The sequence below is a fragment of the Adiantum capillus-veneris genome, chromosome 19 (genome assembly GCF_014529385.1).
Source record: "Adiantum capillus-veneris isolate H3 chromosome 19, ASM1452938v2, whole genome shotgun sequence".
NCBI lineage: Eukaryota > Viridiplantae > Streptophyta > Polypodiopsida > Polypodiales > Pteridaceae > Adiantum > Adiantum capillus-veneris.
Genome location: NC_140949.1, coordinates 99697117 through 99716250, shown reverse-complemented (window position 1 = coordinate 99716250; position 19134 = coordinate 99697117). Strand labels below are relative to the sequence as shown.

The 19134-nt window shown below is 42.2% G+C and overlaps 2 pseudogenes; one reads left to right on the top strand and one right to left on the bottom strand.

Annotated features, from left to right (window-relative positions):
* Positions 1 to 1193: 1193 nt before the first annotated feature.
* LOC147434545 (uncharacterized) lies at positions 1194 to 1799 on the top strand (annotated as a pseudogene).
* Positions 1800 to 2464: 665 nt separating this feature from the next.
* Positions 2465 to 2798, bottom strand: LOC147434544 (PHD finger-like domain-containing protein 5A pseudogene; annotated as a pseudogene).
* Between the last annotated feature and the right edge of the window lie 16336 nt (positions 2799 to 19134).

Sequence of the window (19134 nt, the reverse complement as noted above, 5' to 3'; positions counted from 1 at the left end):
ACTCACCTCGTAGGATTAATCTAAGGTCACCTACTTAGGGCTCTCGTCCCCGGCAGCGGCTCCAAATGTTAAGGCGGTTACGCCGCTAGCGGAAGCTAAATAGCGAGAACTCAACCAACAACAGAATTTGTCAGACGAGGACGAAGCTTGACCCGCAGGCACATGGAAACAACTAGGTGGGTGTCAAATCACCTACTCAATCTTCTAAAGACAATCACTACTAAGGAAATCAAATCTAGGTTCTAAAATACGCAAGTGACTGAAATCCGTACTACGAACGAATGCTATACGAAACAGGATCTAGAATCATTGAATCAATCTCAAACTCAAGGGGAAGTCTATGCACTAGGTAAGAACAACACCCTAAGGAGTTGAACTGCAAAATCAACCTATAACCACTCCGTGCGGTAAACGCGTATGAAGACAGGCCGAAAAATACAGGTGACCGAAACTTGACCCCGATGGTACTAATGTGTAGCTCTACTCGTTGTGGTTCTATAGATATGCTACACGCTCTATTCTGACACACGAGTTGGAAGAAAACTCACACCGAAGCTCGTAGGAACTTACCACACATAGAAGCCGATAGCGCGCACTCTTGGTATCTGTGCGTAGCTCTCGCCGTTGCTAACACAATGGCGGTGTCGCTTCTCCAATGGCGGCTCCGTAGCTCGTGTAGCAAGTAGATAAGAATCTCTCTCTCTCTCTCTCTCTCTCTCTCTCTCTCTCTCTCTCTCTCTCTCTCTCTCTCTCTCTCTCTCTCTCTCTCTCTCTCTCTCTATTTCTCTCTCTCTCTCAGACACAGTCACGGCGCTCAAAAACTCACTTTGATTAATAAAACTCTCCCCTTAGGTTACAAAACTTTGGCTTATATACCTCAGCCTTGGAGGTGAGAACATCTCTAACTAATTACATCGATAAGTGAAATTACTTCGGAATTACAAGCTGGAAACTCAATTGAGTCCCGTTACTTAATGAATGGCTCCAATCAAAATCAATGTCGGAAAGACATTTATTACAATCAATGGTTACAAAAATGATGAGTGTGAGCAAAAATGTGGGTGTGATCCTCTGCTGGCTCTGCTGGCTCAACACGTTCTTAAATGTATAAGGAGAAGGAAGAGGAATTTGCATGTTGAAAACCAGCTAAGAGCTCATGGGGCACACTAGCATGGAGCAAAACCTTGTTACCAATGCTAGGACTGAGGGGCAAGCAAAAGAAGAAGAAAGAGGCAATCGAGTGCTGCAACGGCTTGCATGGTTAGATTAATAGGAGGAATTCTGACAATACAATTATGAGAGTAGCCAACAATCAAGAGGAACACCTGCATTATAACAATGTCATAAATGCAAATGATGGCATCTTTGTTGTTTTTGTCAATCGGCTTTATCATTGTGGTATTGATTATGCATTAAATGGGCAGGAATCTGGCTGTCAAAGCTCTCCCTCTTCGAGATTACGAAGAGAGATAATTGTTGCACAAAACTCAGAGCGGATTAACAAGTCCCTTAGCACTAATCATGAGCAACTCCAGTTGTCTTCAGAGGCTGTGTTCACACCAGAGCACAGGCGCCCACCACAGCAGTATTCATTCTTGAGCAAGGATTATAGCACGTTAAGCTACTATTTTAGTCCCGCAAGTAGCAGTAGCTGCAACAATGCATTCATCTTCTTTCTATCGCGCTTGGGATCCTTGAGGGCTTTGATCACAAGGGCAGCGATGCTAATTACTCCCCTACTTCTAGTCCTACTCCAGTTAAGCGTCACCATTGAGGGAGCCACCCGTAAACTCCACTAGATGGTAGACATGAAGCTGAGTGATGCATGTTTTGCACCCACGATGAAGATGCAATGCTAATAAAGAAAGGGCAGCAAGAATATGAGGAGGTGGTTTTTGTTCGTTTAACAGGATGGGAAGATGGAGTTGCCTCTTCATTGGTCCCCAAGATCGGGCCTCTAGGTCTGTCACCCAAGAAGGTATGAGAGGACATCACCAAGGAGACTGCTAAGGACTGGAAGGGCCGGCGCGTTATTGTCAAGCTCACGGTCCATATCGTCAAGCCAAGTTCGTTTTTGTCCCTTCCACTATCTACGAGGGATCCAATTTGGATGGCATCTCTACTGATTTCCTCTCCTATTTTCTTTCTGTTGCTTTTGCTTATGCTCCCACAACCCTGCATTGCCCCCCCCCCCCCCCCCCCCCCCCCCCCTCTCTCTCTCTCTTTCTTTTTGGAAAGATAAACATTTTCTGAAATAACTATGCAGCATCCAACATCAATAAGAGATAATTTAACATCAATACAGTATGTCTATCTGAACAGGTGCAAACCTAACAATTAAAAAGTGTCATTCTTTGCACTCTTACATAATCAAGAACTGCTATCATAGCCCACAATGTATGTATGCAACACCCCCCAACCTCATATGGCACTACAAAGCAGAAGGTTGCAAAAGTGCACTGGCCTATCTTTTTTTGAAACCGTACTTCTTACGTTCATAGAACAAATCAATTTTGGCACTGCTAAGGTTCACAATTTTGGGGCAACCATCTCTATCCTTCTCGTGCTGTGTGCACTCTTTGTAGTAGTAAGAATCAGAAATGCCAACACCAGCTCTGCAGATGATGCATTGCTTTTGGAAGGAGTCATAATTGCACTCATCTCACACTCAAACCAGAGTATAGGGGTGCGCGTATGAATCACAAATCACGCACTTGCCATCGCACTTCTTGCAGAGTTGCCCTATAGATGTTCATCTGCTTGAGACACATTATCAGACCAGGATGATGCTTCACCATGGCTGCTTGTGAGTGCCCGCTTTCCCCGCATGTGCTGAGAGTCTCTCTCTCTCTCTCTCTCTCTCTCTCTCTCTCTCTCTCTCTCTCTCTCTCTCTCTCTCTCTCTCTCTCTCTCTCTCTTCTCTCTCTCTCTCTCTCTCTCTCTCTCTCTCTCTCTCTCTCTCTCTCTCTCTCTCTCTCTCACTTGTTTGTAAATCATTCACAAGGCTTATTTATAAAGTCGACTAATTTACAACCACAATGGTAAAACATCCATGGAGTGCAGATAAAAACATCCATCATCGCCTGCAGAAACTTAAGAGTGACCCAATAATGATTTTTACTTTGAGTGATACCTAATGAACTAGGTCATACTTGTTTTACTTATTGTTTCTGAAGCTGGTAGGAGCTAGCACTCCGACGGTGTAAGCTTCGCGGAAAACCCATTCGCGGAAGGGAAGCCTTTACTGCTTCTTCAGTGCCAAGAACGAAGGTGAGGATTTCAAGGTGAGATGCCTCCAAGGCTTCAAACGCACTTCCACATTGCCTCTCCAGGTAGAAAGGTACACAGTTGCTTCATCCGACATCGCCATGGCAGAGAGAGAGAGAAAACGCAGAAGATGAGAACCAGAGCTCTCTCTCTCTCTCTCTCTCTCTCTCTCTCTCTCTCTCTCTCTCTCTCTCTCCTCTCTTTCTCTCTCTCTCTCTCTCTCTCTCTCTCTCTCTCTCTCTCTCTCTCTCTCTCTCTCTCTCTCTCTCTCTCTCTCTCTCTCTCTCTCTCTCTCTCTCTCTCTCTCTCTCTCTCTCTCTCAATCAAAAAACTCTACTCTCTCAAAGAGCGCGCACGGGCCTCTCTCTCTCTCTCTCTCTCTCTCTCTCTCTCTCTCTCTCTCTCTCTCTCTCTCTCTCTCTCTCTCTCTCTCTCTCTCTCTCTCTCTCTCTCTCTCTCTCTCCTCTCTCTCTCTCTCTCTCTCTCTCTCTCTCTCTCTCACACACACACACACACACACACACACACATGCACAAACGCACCCGTTTGCTTCCTTTTCTCCCTCCCAGCTTGCCTGTCTCAAATCACCAACGTAGCCTCTCTCTGTCTCCAACCCACAGGGTGAGCCTCTCTCTCTCTCTCTCTCTCTCTCTCTCTCTCTCTCTCTCTCTCTCTCTCTCTCTCTCTCTCTCTCTCTCTCTCTCTCTCTCTCTCTCTCTCTCTCTCTCTCTCTCTCTCTCTCTCTCTCTCTCTCTCTCTCTCAAGTTGCACCGCGGGGGCGAATCCGGGAGGAAACGGGGGGAGCGGACCCGGGGGCCTGAAAAAGTCACTCTGGTCAATTCACAAGAAGATTTATAAATTTTCTCATGTAGGAAAACGGAGTCTTTCTCATTGTTTTTCATACAATGCATAACATCATGAGCTTCTGCTCGAGAGGCACCGCATACCTAGCTAGGTACGATTGGGGGTAGGGGACTGCCGGCCCCCCACTCCCCTACCCCCAGTCGTACCTAGCTAGGTATGCGGCGCCTCCCTCACAGAAGCTCATGATGTTGAGGTAAGTCACAATGTTGGAAATATTGATAGAATTTGTCCAAAACTTGTTGTGCAAGGCGCGCTTTGAGGGCTTTCTGAGGTGGCGGGGAGCTGGTTGCCACGAGGGCAAGCACCCCAGAAGTTAATCAAAGCCGACAATCGAGCGTCGCAACAATGGACGTAACAAGCACGGAAGAGACCACACCAACCCTATCAGGTGCTCCAACTATGGGTGATGTGTGCCTATGGACAAGGCTGTCAAGTGGTTTCTTGTACAGGATGCTTCCGTTTATGATGGGTACGCACTTCCTAATCTGTACACCAAAAAACAGTACTCCATTTCATGCGCCATTCACTCTCACGTTTTGCGTGTGAGATCCCGCACAGTAAGAAGAGTTTGGGAGCCACCACAAAGGTTTAGACGCAAGGAGGATATGTAGAATCAAAATCAGCGTACCAGTGTTCTTGCTGTTAGGAAGTAAGAGGTGTCTAATTAGACATAAGCTAGGAGAGGAAGAAAGCTCATGAATTTTGACTTCTACATAGAACTCTTATAAGACGCATGCTACGAGCATTGCCACTGTGGTTGAAGCCATCAATAAGATGGACGTTGAGGGACTTTTGAGTCTTTTGGACGGGCTTGTATGTGATGTTTTGCAAATGTCTTTCTAAAATTTTTCCCAAAGAGAGAGAGAGAGAGAGAGAGAAAGGAAGAGAGAGAGAGAGAGAGTCCGACTTGCTTCTGAGACTTAGAGAGTGCGTGAGGGAGAGAATCCCTGCCGAGTGAACAAGAGACACAACACTGAAAATTCAGTAACTCAATCATTGAGAGTGAGTGACCAGTGCTCAAAAAGAACTTTCTTCCAAAAACTTGTCAAACCTACATGTTAGAAGCAATAGAGGTAAACTCACTAAATCTGAAGGTTTATACCAATTTACACTATTTTTTTTCAAATTTTGGAGGTTTTCTCACCTTCAACTATAAAATTTAGAGGTAAATATCAAAATTTGTAGGTGGGGTTACACTAAACCTAGGTTTTTGCTGCACTAAACCTAGGTTTTTTTAGCACTGTGAGTGACTTATAGAGGCGGCGCTGAGTCTAAGAGGAGATAGAGAGAGAGAGAGAGAGAGAGAGAGAGAGAGAGAGAGAGAGAGAGAGAGAGAGAGAGAGAGAGAGAGAGAGAGAGAGAGAGAGAAATTGGCTAGATTCCTTGAGAGCATGCACACCCCTTCCATGTAGAGCTCGCCGCCTAGTGGCGAAGTCAGGCCCACTTTTGTGGAACTCTAGAAGAAGGTGGAGGTAGGGATTGTGTAACAAGGGTATCAGCACATCAAAGTCATTTTTGAAGTGCGACCAAAAAGGATGGTTTTTGAGAAAAGATTCCTCGGCTATGATCCTGCAACTGTTAAAGTCTCCATAAGGAATGCTCTTTTTTATGATTGCTCGTAAAGGTTTCCTTGGAGTTTGAAATTCCTCATCCTACAGTCAACCATGGCCAGGCACATAACCATTTATGGACGACAATGTGGCCACAAGATTGTTCTTATGTTTGACGATAGCATCTATGCACTTTCTGTCTCTTTTGTGATACAACATTATGAAATAACTAATGCATTCAATTTGCATCCATTAACTCTAATGGGAGAGCAGGTGAAGATAAAGGCTACTGAACTTGCTAGTGGTGAACAAATCTTCCTTCTCAATCATGGCCATTGTCAATTCTAGAAGGTTCGCATTGCTATTGAAAGCACACAAGGCATTGGAATGAAGGACACACTAGTGATAGTCCGATGGTCCCTCCATAGTAGCTTGTATACTAAATGCAATGCCTTCACAAAGCAGCCTACACATGGCACTCAAGCAAGCAAATGTTATCATTCAAGTTCAAGAGCTACCTATGCATTATGATGGACATGTGGCATTTGAGTTACCATCTTCTGATCTATTTTGCACGAACTTATGACAATTCCAACATGTGAATTTACCATGGCACAAATAGAGTTTTGGAATATGCTCAGCAAAATGGTTCAAAAGCAAGGATATGACTGTGTATCAATGTGTGTGTGAACACATTAAAGGAAGATTATGGCTCTTTTGTTTGACACTATTTTAATGTATGTGAACACGTTAAAGGAAGAGTATGGCTCTTTTGTTTGAGACTATTTGAGATGCACATAGCTACTTTTCTACACTATACTCTATAGAGTAACTATTGAGATCTTAATCTAATCTTTTTCATTGCTTACGCTCGCTCGGTTTCTTGTTCGCTCGGAAGTACTCACTCGAAGATTGGGATTCCTCCTTCTGCATATGGCTATGTAGTTTATGCTCTTTTGAGAGTTGTTATCCCTGGTTTGAGTTCATGTCACTACACTGACAATTGTTTGTGTTTATATTATCTCTTTGCGCTTTCTCTTAGGGGGTTGCACTATGTAATCATGTTAATGCACCATGTGAGTTCAACAGGAGGGGTTTGGAAATGCAAAAAATTTAGGCAATTCAAGAGAGATACTTTGAAATCGGGGATTTTTATGTTCAATTTTGGGGAAAAAAATCCTAAATTAAGGGGTCATTTTATTTATTCAAACATATTAAAAAGGGGGGGGGGGGGGGGTTAATTACCCCATGAATGCTACATTATATAGGGGTATTGAATAGTGTACCCTTGAGTGCTTGCTTATGCGTAGTTTCTACTTGGTTTAGCAGAGGGTTCTAAACATTTCTTTTGTACATCTCTTGGTAGACCTACATTGAGCTACAAGTTTCATATATGAGCATTGAATTGATGCATGAATCATGGTTATAATTGCATAGTGGACGAATGAAATCCCACTTTGATGCATATGTGTATTCACCAATTTGGCATCATGTATGACGAGTTGACAATGACAAGTCATGAGAGACGGTGGTCTCAATCATGATGATTTAAGAGATGTTGGCATTGTGGTCACACAAGGCAGATTAGGCTTCGTCGTTTTTGACGTATGAGACAACGACAATGAATATGCATGATGCAAACACAAGCTAAAGAGATGACTTCGTATGCCGGTGACGGTGATGTCGTGTTTACCTCTAGCGTTTCTCTTGCTTACATGTATGGTACATGTGACACTTGTTCCCATTGGCTACTAGATGAGGATATAGTTTTCCACACCACACCATGGCGTGAGTGGTTTAGCACCTTCTCTAATGGGAGTCTTGGTAGTGTGCATCTAGATGATGGTTTAGAATATGACATTGAGAGTGCACAAGATATATTCTTGTCATTTCTCACTGGTGCATCATATATTCTATGAGATGTGTGTTATGTTCCTCAATTGAGATAGATTTTCATCTCAGTTCGACACTTAGTAGATAGTAGATGCCATATACTACTTTGAGAGTAGTCTTTCCAGATGCATTGTGAATACCTAATGATTGCGAGGGGAGCCGGAGTGGCTTGGTCTAATCATTGCATGTATCTAGGGTTTGAGATGATTCTATGGTTGCAGACATGTCAACAAAATATGAGACAAGTCTCTTTTGTGGATCGCCATATTGTTGTGCACAACATGTTTGTAAATGTAGAGTTAGATTAGTCATGCTTTGGCAAGACACGATAGATTTATCCTTCAGGATTGAGATGGGTTGAGATGCCTCATACTACAGAGATGGATGATACGGAGTTTTTTTATATGATCATGCTAGAGGTTGATATGGTTATGCAAGGACATGTGGATCTAGTCCTTGGGGGATCCACTATTTAAAACCCCCTTGTGACGGCCCGAAGTTGGGCGCGTCATGTGGAGGTGCGTGGTGGGCGCGTTTGCCTTCAAAAAGCCCGGCTCGGCTCGGGGCCAGCTCAGGTCGCGTTCCGTTCCGTGGGTCCGCGGCCGTGGTGTGTTCCGAGGGTCTCGCGTTCCGGGTCCCTAGCCCCACGTAGCCCCAAGCTCCCCCGCACTCAAGGAGGGTCATAGCGTGCCCTGGGGAACCTTGCGTGGAGCCCCCACGGTGCACGAGTGCGTGGAGTGGGGCTAACGTGTCTAGGTGGGGGGTCCCCATCCCGTGGCCATTTCCGGGAGGCTCATACCCCTTATATACACCCCCGGTTGAAGAAAGTTTGACGTCCTCGTCGAACAAAGGGAGAAAAGAGAGCTTGGCTATGCATAGGCCAAAGGTCTAAGGGGTGCATATAGTGCAAAGTGCGTGAAAACTGTACTCGAAATGCAAGTAGATAGCATGCTTTGTTTTTGGAATTTTTGGAATAAAGTGTGTATTTTTTGTGTGTTTTGGCAGAAGGCTGAAAAAGATATGCTTTGAATACCCAAGTAGAATTCCCCATACTTGAGCATTCCCCAAAAGGTAACCCGACGTACGCGGAGCCACCTGCTGCGTTGGCCCGCACGGAGACTTCTTTGAAAGCCGAATTTGAAGTAAAGTCCATCGCAATGCAGCCCTTGCGAAGTTGCAAGGAAACTTACCGTCATTTTGACGCGCATTGTAGACTTAGGCTGACACCAGCTTTGGTTTCCAATCGCTGAATCTTGAATCGGGTAAGGTTACTTGGTTAGATTCAGTCTTTAGGTTGAAGTAGCTTTGGTCGTCATGACACCATGAAGGCTTTGGCTGAATCTTCAATTGTCAAACTGATCCCAGTTGGTCCCTGTGTGGACCTCATTTGGAGGGCTAGCTCGGTGCCCCTTTGGTCTCTTGTAGACTTGAATGGGTCTTCAGCTTCAGCTCTGATACCAAGTGTGACGGCCCGAAGTTGGGCGCGTCATGTGGAGGTGCGTGGTGGGCGCGTTTGCCTTCAAAAAGCTCGGCTCGGCTCGGCTCGGGGCCGGCTCGGGTCGCGTTCCGTTCCGTGGGTCCGCGGCCATGGTGTGTTCCGAGGGTCTCGCGTTCCGGGTCCCTAGCCCCACGTAGCCCCAAGCTCCCCCGCACTCAAGGAGGGTCATAGCGTGCCCTGGGGAACCTTGCGTGGAGCCCCCACGGTGCACGAGTGCGTGGAGTGGGGCTAACGTGTCTAGGTGGGGGGTCCCCATCCCGTGGCCGTTTCCGGGAGGCTCATACCCCTTATACCCCTTATATAATGTGCATTCATAGGGTACTCGGAAAACCCCTTTGTTAAATGCTGGCATGAATAGATTGTCCCCTCTTTGTTAAATGCTGACATCAAAAAAATCTCTCTTGCTAAATTCACATGCATATTCACATGATTAGCCATTATGGAAATCCTGCGAGATGTGCATGCACACTATAGCAAAAATATATGCTTTCACACATCACTAGAGTTTGTACTAGGGCATGCATGTATTTTGATAGATCCAATGGACCTAGGTTGAGAGAGTCTCTCACCTATCATTGTATACTAGAATAGATCCTATAGTAGATCCATTTATTAGCGCACTCTCTTTTTAAGTGGGAGGTTATTGGGGTAAAGGTGGTATACCTCACCTCGGTAACTGACATAGTGTCCAACCGCCCACTTATCTCATATCTTATTCATTGTAGATATATATAAATAAGGGGACCCTCTCATTATGAGGTTGGATCCACCCATCTATGTGTGCTATCTCCTTCACTCCACACCACACACACATGGTGCACGCCCCTACACCATGGTTCTTTCAAAGAAAGGGCACATGAAGAAGGATTGTAGAATTTTGCAAGAGACGAGAAGAAGTCTCAACACAACAAGAAATCTAACAGTCAGGGCAAGGGCAAAGCAAAGTAAGAAGAACTCAACATGGTCAAATCTATTAAGACTCCCAGATATCCCTAAGATAGTTGGCCCTTCATATTTTTGGTTTTTACTTTAGACATTAGTGTAGATGCCCTTGTTATAGATGGTGCCACCAACGCACAAAACTGGGTCATTGATTTTGGTGCGAGCTTTCATGTGACACCACATTGAGATTGGTTCTCTACTTATGCATACACAAAGGGCATAATGAAGCTTGGTGACTCTTATGAGCTTGACATCATGTGTGTTGAAGACATTAGAATGGTCTCACACAGTGGCACAGAGTTTGTGTTGATAAATATCCTTCGAGCTAGCAAAGACCTTAATTTCAACAAGATGGCTAGATGACTTGGGCTACATGACCATCTTTGGGAATAGCTCTTGGTTGTTAAAAAGGCCAATTGTGGTACGGGATTCACCATGGAAAACTTACCCACCACGTAAGTGCAGGGAGGGAGTTTTTTTTACAAGTTACATAAGCGTATAAGTTATGGACAGGCCCCCAATAATTTATCTCCTACGCTTAAAAATAAGGAAGGGGGTAATCATATTTATGGGGGGGGGAAACCTGATCCGGGTTGATTACTTGTAACGATTGGTCACCAGTGTGCATTAGAACTCGGATGAATTTTGGGGAAATTTTTTATCAGGTCTCACATAAACTTTTGCATCAAGCCGGTCCTAGATAAGGGCTGATTTGGAGCAAGTCAAGGGTTGATTTACACCAGTTTGGATGAGTCACGAGTAGCAAGAGTGTAGGTTGATCGGGCACATAGTTTGAAAGTCAAACTAAGACACATGAGGATACATCTAGTTATCAATAGAAGTGGTTCCTTAGTACATCGCCAGTCACTATGCTACACACTCTTTGGCTAGTTTTACTCAGTTAGATCATGTGAGGCCTAAATTCCATATGTAAGATAGGGGTATGATGGTTTTCTTCATTGATTGTCGTATAAGCGTAGAAAGGGGGTCATATTCCCTAATATGAGTCGTATATAGGGGTTTTATCAAAGTTGTCCGCTTGGTTCCTAGAGGGCAAAAATATGGTACTTTTTACTCTACATACGTGTTGTGCATAAAAGAGGACTACATATCTATAGCTGAGCTGTAGTATAGCTAGCTAGGCCATATGAGACAAAAGGAAATGAACACTGGCATGTTTTGGTTACTTACTTATGTTAAGCCTTTTTAAAAATATATATAAACACTGCATTAATAACACACAAACTAGGACAGTGCACTTTCCATTGAATAGAAAGCAAGTAGACTCAGCAGAATTTGTCCTTAGCAACATATGTGGTCCTATGGATACTTTGTGACTTTCATTGATAACTCTACTAGGAAGGTGTGGGTGTATCCTTTGTAAAACAAGGATGATGTCTTCTCTATGTTTTAGAAGTTCTTTGCATTAGTTGAAAATTAGTCAAGAAGAAGCTCAAGCTCTTAAGGACTAATAATTGCAGAGAGTATCTCTATAGACTCTATTGACTTCTATGCTAAGAGAGGGATTAAGTGGTATTTTGTTGCATTACACACCTATCCAGAATGGATTTGCTGATAGGATGAATTGCACAATTCAAGAGATATCTATAGCAATTCTTTCTATGGAAAATTTGGCCAAAGGTGTTTGGGCAAAAAATATTTTGATATCAGTGTACATCATTAATTGATCACCTACTACACCATTGAATCACCATATTCTAGAGGAGTTGTGGTCTAGAAAGAATCCACACTTTGATCATTTGTATGTCTTTGGATGTGAAGCATATTCACATGTACCAAAGGAGCTTCAAAGAAGTTAGGCTTGAAGTCACAAGTGTATTTTTACTGGTTATGGTGCAGATAAAGAAATGTCACTCGAAATCTCGTAAAATCATTTTGTAGTTCAAACGTTATCTTTACCAAGTTGAAGATTTATAAGAAGCCTATTGAAGAGGTTGAGTATAGAAAGGTCACATTTTAGGACATTGCCTCGGATTGATTGGAAACTCAAAAGAGTAGTGATGCACCTTTCACTAGCAGCACTCCAAATGACAAGGTGAGAGAGTAGTAGCTAGGTTTTGGGATGATCTAGTAGATCCACACATCCACCTAAGCAATTATTTGCAAGGGTTGGATTATGTCATGATGACCGAGTGCAGTGAGGCAACTTGTTACAAAGAAGCCATACAGATGGATGGCACGGTCAAGTGAGAGTAGGCCATGCAATCAAAGTATGACTAGATTTTCAATAATGAGGTGGCATGGGACTTGGTTGAGTTGCCACCCAAAGGCAGGTCGGCTTTAGCTTGCAAATGGGACTACAAGAAGAAGTTTACATGTGAGGATTTTAAGTCTAAGTACAAGGCTAGGATTGGTTGCAAAGGGATTCAAGCAGTAGAAGGGAGTTGATTTTGATGAAATCTTCTCGCCCATGGTCAAGATGACTACACTGTGTACAATGATTGGACTAATAGCCATGCAAGACATGGGAGCTTGTCCAAATGGATGTAAAGAACTCCTTTCTTCATGAATATCTTGATGAGGATGTTTACATGAAGCAACCCGAAGGTTTTGAGCAGTCTAGCAAGGAGCACCTTGTATGTAAACTCAAGCAAGAGCTTTATGTCTTGAATCATGGTTCATGGAAATGGTATCAAAATTTTGATTCTTTAATGAGGTTTTGGGGGTTCAAAAGGACTCAAGAGGATTTGTGCTTGTACACATGGAAGTGTAGGTAAGTTTTAATAGAGGGAACATGAATCATCACAATATTTCAAAGTACAATAAGAGAAATCTAAAAAGATAGTTCCATTAAGGTTGGAAATTACAACAAAGTACTCTAAGAGAATTTGTGTGCATAATATATACAGCTCCACAAATGATACCTGCATCCCTCATGAGATAAAGGACAAGTTAGTAATTAACTCATAGACTACATGTGTCTTATAAGTGGGGTTATTGATGTCCACTATATGCCATACCCAAATAAAAGAATTACTCCTATTGTCCATAACCTGAGTGGGAAGGTCCATGTAGAATTGGTTGGTGCAATATGGCCCAATGAGGAAGTCTTGCAAGTTGAAGGCCTTTGGATCAAAGACCACCACCTTCATATAAATATGAAGGTGCTCCATGATGCGATTATGGCAATTAGTACTCAGAATGGGGTGGTGAGGGATTGCGGGAGGTGGCGGGTCTGCAAGAAGTTTTTTTTGATAGCTCCCTCCATGCAAGGCTTGAGTCAAGATAGTGGGATAGTGGACTCTCGGGGGGGGGGGGGGGGGGTTCCAGTTTGATAAAAAATTTCCTATCACCTAGGTCAATAGTAGGGATTACTTTATTCATAGATTTATATACAAAAGGGTGTTGAAAAAATGATTTTGAAAATAAATTTACAGATTGAATAGAAAAGGGTTTCTTTTATGGGTGAAAAATTCACAGCTAGAGGTTTTATAAATAGTCCTTGAACGCACATGATATATAGGTTTTATATATAGCGAGCCCCCCCCCCCCCCCCCCCCCCCCAAGAGTGGACTCATGTAAGGAGGTACATTGATAGCACCACCCTCTTCTAATTTCATGATAGCTTCCCACGTCATTTTGTACCCATATAAATCTACCAAAAAATTCCTTGTAAATGAAACGTAACTTTCCAAAGGGCTATCCTTCCATATTCTCAAGTATATGAAGCAAAAAAAAAAAAAAAGTGTGTAACCCTACTCCAAACCTGCACTAGGTCAAGATAATATTTTGTATCATTTTAGTGGAGAATTTTGTTAAGAGGAAAGTTTCACAATACTTCCAAAAGAGACTTTTTACTTGATTCTCATGCAAGTGAGGTGTCAAGACCAAAAATGCCCACCTTTATGATTTTTAGAAGACAAAGCTATAGTTCATTGGTGGCTATGTGTTTGCATAAGGGTTGAGTGGGGATACGATTGAGTCCCTTCATAAGCTTGGTTCTATCATAAAGGTATTGTAGTGAAAGTAAAAACATCCTTAGCATTACATGCCATTAGTTTGATGGGGTCTAAGAAAGACCTTGCAAAACGTATGTTTACCCATATCTCATTAGATTTGATGTTAAGTCCATACAAAAATACCCCAAAAAAGGCTTGAACAAACCTCAAGTCCATGAAATCATTCCGATAGGTTAGATGAACGATGAGGTGGTTCTTGGGTGGCTGAGTTTGAGAGAGCAATCTTCTACCAACTTCATCCTTGATAATGTCCTGTAAAAATTCAAAACTACATTGGATTTTTAGCGCTAGGAGCACATCCTGGTGTGATTGTAGACCGGGTGTGAGATGTGGGTGTAGGATTTTGATTGAAGCAAGGGATGGAAGGGGATTTCCTTACGGCTTGTGCAGCTGACCGTTTGATAATAGAGTGTTAGTAGATGATTCAGAAGAGGAGAAGATAGGATTCCACAAAGGTGGAGTGGGTGGTTGAGTCAAATATCATGGGTTTTGACCTTTCTTTTGCTTTCCTCTTCCTTGGTCCACTTGACCTCTTTTTCTATGTCTAGAATCTGAGCTAGATTCTCTGGTGAGTAATACAGCTTTTTGGAGGAATGATCCCAGTTCATTAGATTGAGCATCGAAGGGTAATTGTTTAAATAGGACAGATTTCTTGATGTATATCTTTTGACTCTTCGTGTAATATAGTGAATGAGAAGTGCTTTCATGCCCTCTTGACACTCGGTTGAGACCCACTTCAAAAACTTGAGAGTGCTTCTCTTCAAAGAATCAACTGGAAAAAAGGAGTTGACCTTGAAAATCATAAGCCATAAGGCGTGATCAAACCAGAGAAGATTTCCACCATGACATTGATCATGCTCACCATTAAACTCACAGCCACACTTAATAAAAGGTCTATGAATATTCCATAGTTGTGTAGTGTAGTTAGGATCTCTGCCAGTGAGGGACATGACACCCTTGACCCTAAGAACACAACCCCACATAATAAAAGGCATGTGATTACTCCACAATTGTGTAGTGTAACTAGCATCTCTGCCAATGAGGGATATGACATCCTTGAACCCAAGAACATAGCCCAAGTTTGCGCCATGCTAAATGGGCACCCAATGAGATATAGCTCAAAAATATTGGAAGAGTTTGTCAAGAGAATGTGTTGCAAACGAAATTTTTCCATCTTTATCCTTGTCATTTAGCAAGGTGAGAAGAAACTTCTCATTAATGGGGGATAACAAAGCATAGTTCCCTAAGGCCCAAAATTTTTGATGGGTGTTCTATAACATAGGCTCTAACTATCAATGTGGGATGAAGGGGTCAGTGTAAGCCTCCATATGAGTAGAGATCTTATCTAGGAGAGCACCTACAACAGAAAATTCCTCCTTGACTACCTCTTGCACATCAGCTTTGAGTTCATCTAGTATGAGGTCATTCATGGGATTTGATAAAGGGGAAAAAGAAAACATAGGGGCCCCTTGTAGCATACTTTTTATCCTCAGTCTGATGAGAGGGTCATTCCGCAGCTTTTTACCATGCATTGTCATAAATCTCCTCATGATGGAGGGAGAGTTTTTCCACCATTGCTTGCTTTCTCAGGTGTACTTGTTGAGAATGTTTGGAATGCTAGTAATAATTTCACAAACCTTCTCAATGGCTTGTGAGGAGTCTTCTCGAGCCAGAGCATAAATACACAACCATGTAGGGATATTAGGATAGCTAGGAGTAGAGTATCAAATCTTGCCCCTACATTGACACATGCAAGGTCATACTCATTGATGGCATTGTATAAGAGGGGGTCCCTAATGCATAGCAGCAAGCCTTTTATGAAGGAGGCTATAGAAGAAAGCTGATCAAAATACCCCAGTCACATGAGATATTCATGCAAAGTAGCAACAATGTCCTACATCCTATGAGAAATTATTTTAAGCTCACCTTTTTAGACAAAGGATCTTGGTCAACTTGTGAGTTGCCAAGACCATTACTGTGTGTAGGTAACTTTCAATAGAAGGAGCACACATCATCACATTATTTCAAAATACATTGAATGAATTGTCAAAACGATACTTCCATTAAGATTGGCAGTTACAATAGAGTACTCTAAGAGAATTTGTGTGTAGAATATAGGAAGCTCCACAAATGATACTTGCATCCATTATGAGATAAGGACAAGTTAGTACTTGACTCATAGGCTGCAAGTGTCTTATAAGTGGGGCACTTGTTATCCAATGTTCACCATATGACATACACAAACAAAAGTACAAATACACTTATTGCCCGTAGCTTGGTGGAAAGGTCTATGTAGAATTGGTTGGCACGGTATGGCCCAATGAGGAAGTCTTGCGAGTTGAAGGCCTCTGGATCAAAGACCATCACCTTCATATAAATATGAAGGTGCTCCATGAGAGCGAGAGAAGGCAGGATTATGGAAGTTAGTACTCAGAGTGGGATGGTGAGGGAGTGGGGGAGGTGTTAGGTCAGCAAGAAGTTTTTTCTCATAACTCCCGGCATGCAAGGCTTAAGTCAAGATAGTGGGATAGTGGACTCGTGTAAGGCGGTACATTGATACCACCACCCTCCTTTAATTGCATGATAGTTTCCCACGTCATTTTGTATCTCGGAGGGTTCATCATTCAGTGCCCCCCTATATAACGTGCGTTTATGGGGTATTAAAAACCCCCTTTTTTAACATGTATGAATGAATAAAATGATCCCTTATTTTAGGATTTTTTTCAAAATTAAATATAAAAACCCCTTATTGTAATGTATTTCTTTTAAATTACCCAAATATTTTGTATTTAAAACCCCTCCTTTCGAACTCACGTTATACATTAACATGATTACATAGTGCACCCCCCGATTTTTGTATCCATATATATTTGCCAAAAAATCCTTGTAATGAAAGGTAACTTTAGAAAGGGTTTCCTTCCATATTCACAAATACATGAAGCAAAAGAAGTGGTGTGCTTAATCTTTATGACAATGGAGTTCTATCTTACAATGTTTTAGAAAAAATTATTCACCAATGAGCTCACAAATAGAGGCATCTACTTGTGAGTGTATTTAGACAAAATTAGTCATTAATGAGCTCACAAATAGAGGTATCTATGTCTAAAAGTGATGAACAATTTCATCTTATGTGCCCACAATACCACTTAAAATCCTAGCCCACAAATAGAGGCATTTGTGTCTAAATGATTTCATCTTATGTGCCCACAAATAGAGGCATCTATGCCTACAAATGATGAACGAATTCATCTTATGTGCCCACAATACCATTTAAAATCCTAGTCCTATAATCATCTATTAAGGGAGAACCAATCTTCCTATGAAGAGTTGCACAAAAATTGTTGGTTTAGATGTTGAGAGATGAGGGGTATTTGGGGAATTTTGGAGAAACTGAAGGGCATTTTGGGAACTTTTGGTCAAATATGAGGGTTATTTTTGGAATTCACAAATTAATGGGGTATTTTGGAAACATTCCCTACCTATAAATATGTGGAAATAATATTAAACACGAGCTTAATTTGAGCCTTTGTCCATGGAAACTTGGCATGGCATGTAAGACAAGTACAACCCACCAAGGAACCAAGCATGTACAGCAAACACAACCCACAAATGCAAGACATTTGGCATGTATTGGATTATTACCTTTGGCATATACTGACAATTGGTGTGTGAAACATCTCTTCTACAATCAGTAGTCTAATCATCATGTAAGCGTGTGAAGGTACATGGCCTAGCACACATGGCAAGTGAGTTGCACAAGAGTCCAAAAAGGTATCTAAGTCACCCTAGGGCTTTCCACATTCTATGGAGACACTCTTTCCCTTTGGGAGTTTCCCGTTGACCCTTGGGAAAGATACCTATGTGACCCTTGCCATACCCGTAAAATGGCACGACACCCTCTAAACCTGCACATCCTACCAATTGCATTGAAATTTTCAAGAATAAAATATGTAATCACCCCAACACTACCCCGTGTATAGATGCTCTCAGTAAACTACGAGTCTTTGGCAAATCAAAACCCCTTTAGGATTGTATGCAAAGCACAAAAATCTGTTGCCCCAACAGAGAATAGGTACCCAATGACCAATCAATCCCCTGTTTCATAGCACAAATAGGTGACTTGTCCCAAACCATAGACATCATAGCGCCCTAGATCAAACGACATATAGTTCAACTTGCCCAAACTCTTGAGCAACATAAAATGGCATGTAGATCAAATTGCCCTTCTGGCTTATGTGACATCAAATAACCATAAATAAGTGTATCCGGTATACTTCACACAACGTAACACTATATGATGTGTCTAATACCATGCAACCATATTAAATATGCTTCTCAAAATCTCTGGATCCACCTGGTTCAAATTTCATAGTAACATAGAGCATTGACGATCCATCACACAACATAACACCATAGGATGTGTCTAATACCATGCAACCATATTGAATATGCTTCTTGAAATCTCTGGATCCACTTGGTTCTAAATTCATAGCAAGACAGAGCATTTGATGATCCATCAATGCATGAGAAATTTCCCTGAATCAAAAGACAACATCCACATCCCATTGGTAATAGGCAACAAAAACTATCTATTGGCATGCATGTAAGAGCAGTCACTCCCTTTTGTTGAAAACCATAACATCGTTGAATCAATAAACAATAGAGAAAACACCATAAAGAAACCATATCTTGCACAACCTCCAACAAGACTAGAAAATATGTGCGTAAAATTTGGCTTCCCTTGCAACATTAGTAGACGACCTGATTCACTATCTTCACCCCCTCTAGCTTTGGAACCATCATGCATATTCTCGCAATCCAATTCCACACCAAAAATATCTCCATTGGGTACTTAAAATTCATCATGTGGAGAACCCATGTACCCCCTTGGCTTTGTGTTTGATGACAATATATTTCCAACACTTTTGGAACATCATCCATTTTGATTACATGATTCTTGATACAATTCTTGGCCCTAGAGGGGGTCTGCCTTCTATCTTGTAAAGTTGAGCACTAAGGTCTCACACAAACGGGACACCCATCACATCTATGAACCTCCTCAAACATTTGGTGCACTGCAAAACCGGCATATGTCCAAAAGTTTCTTCACATACATGGGAGATATTCCATGCCTCCGGAT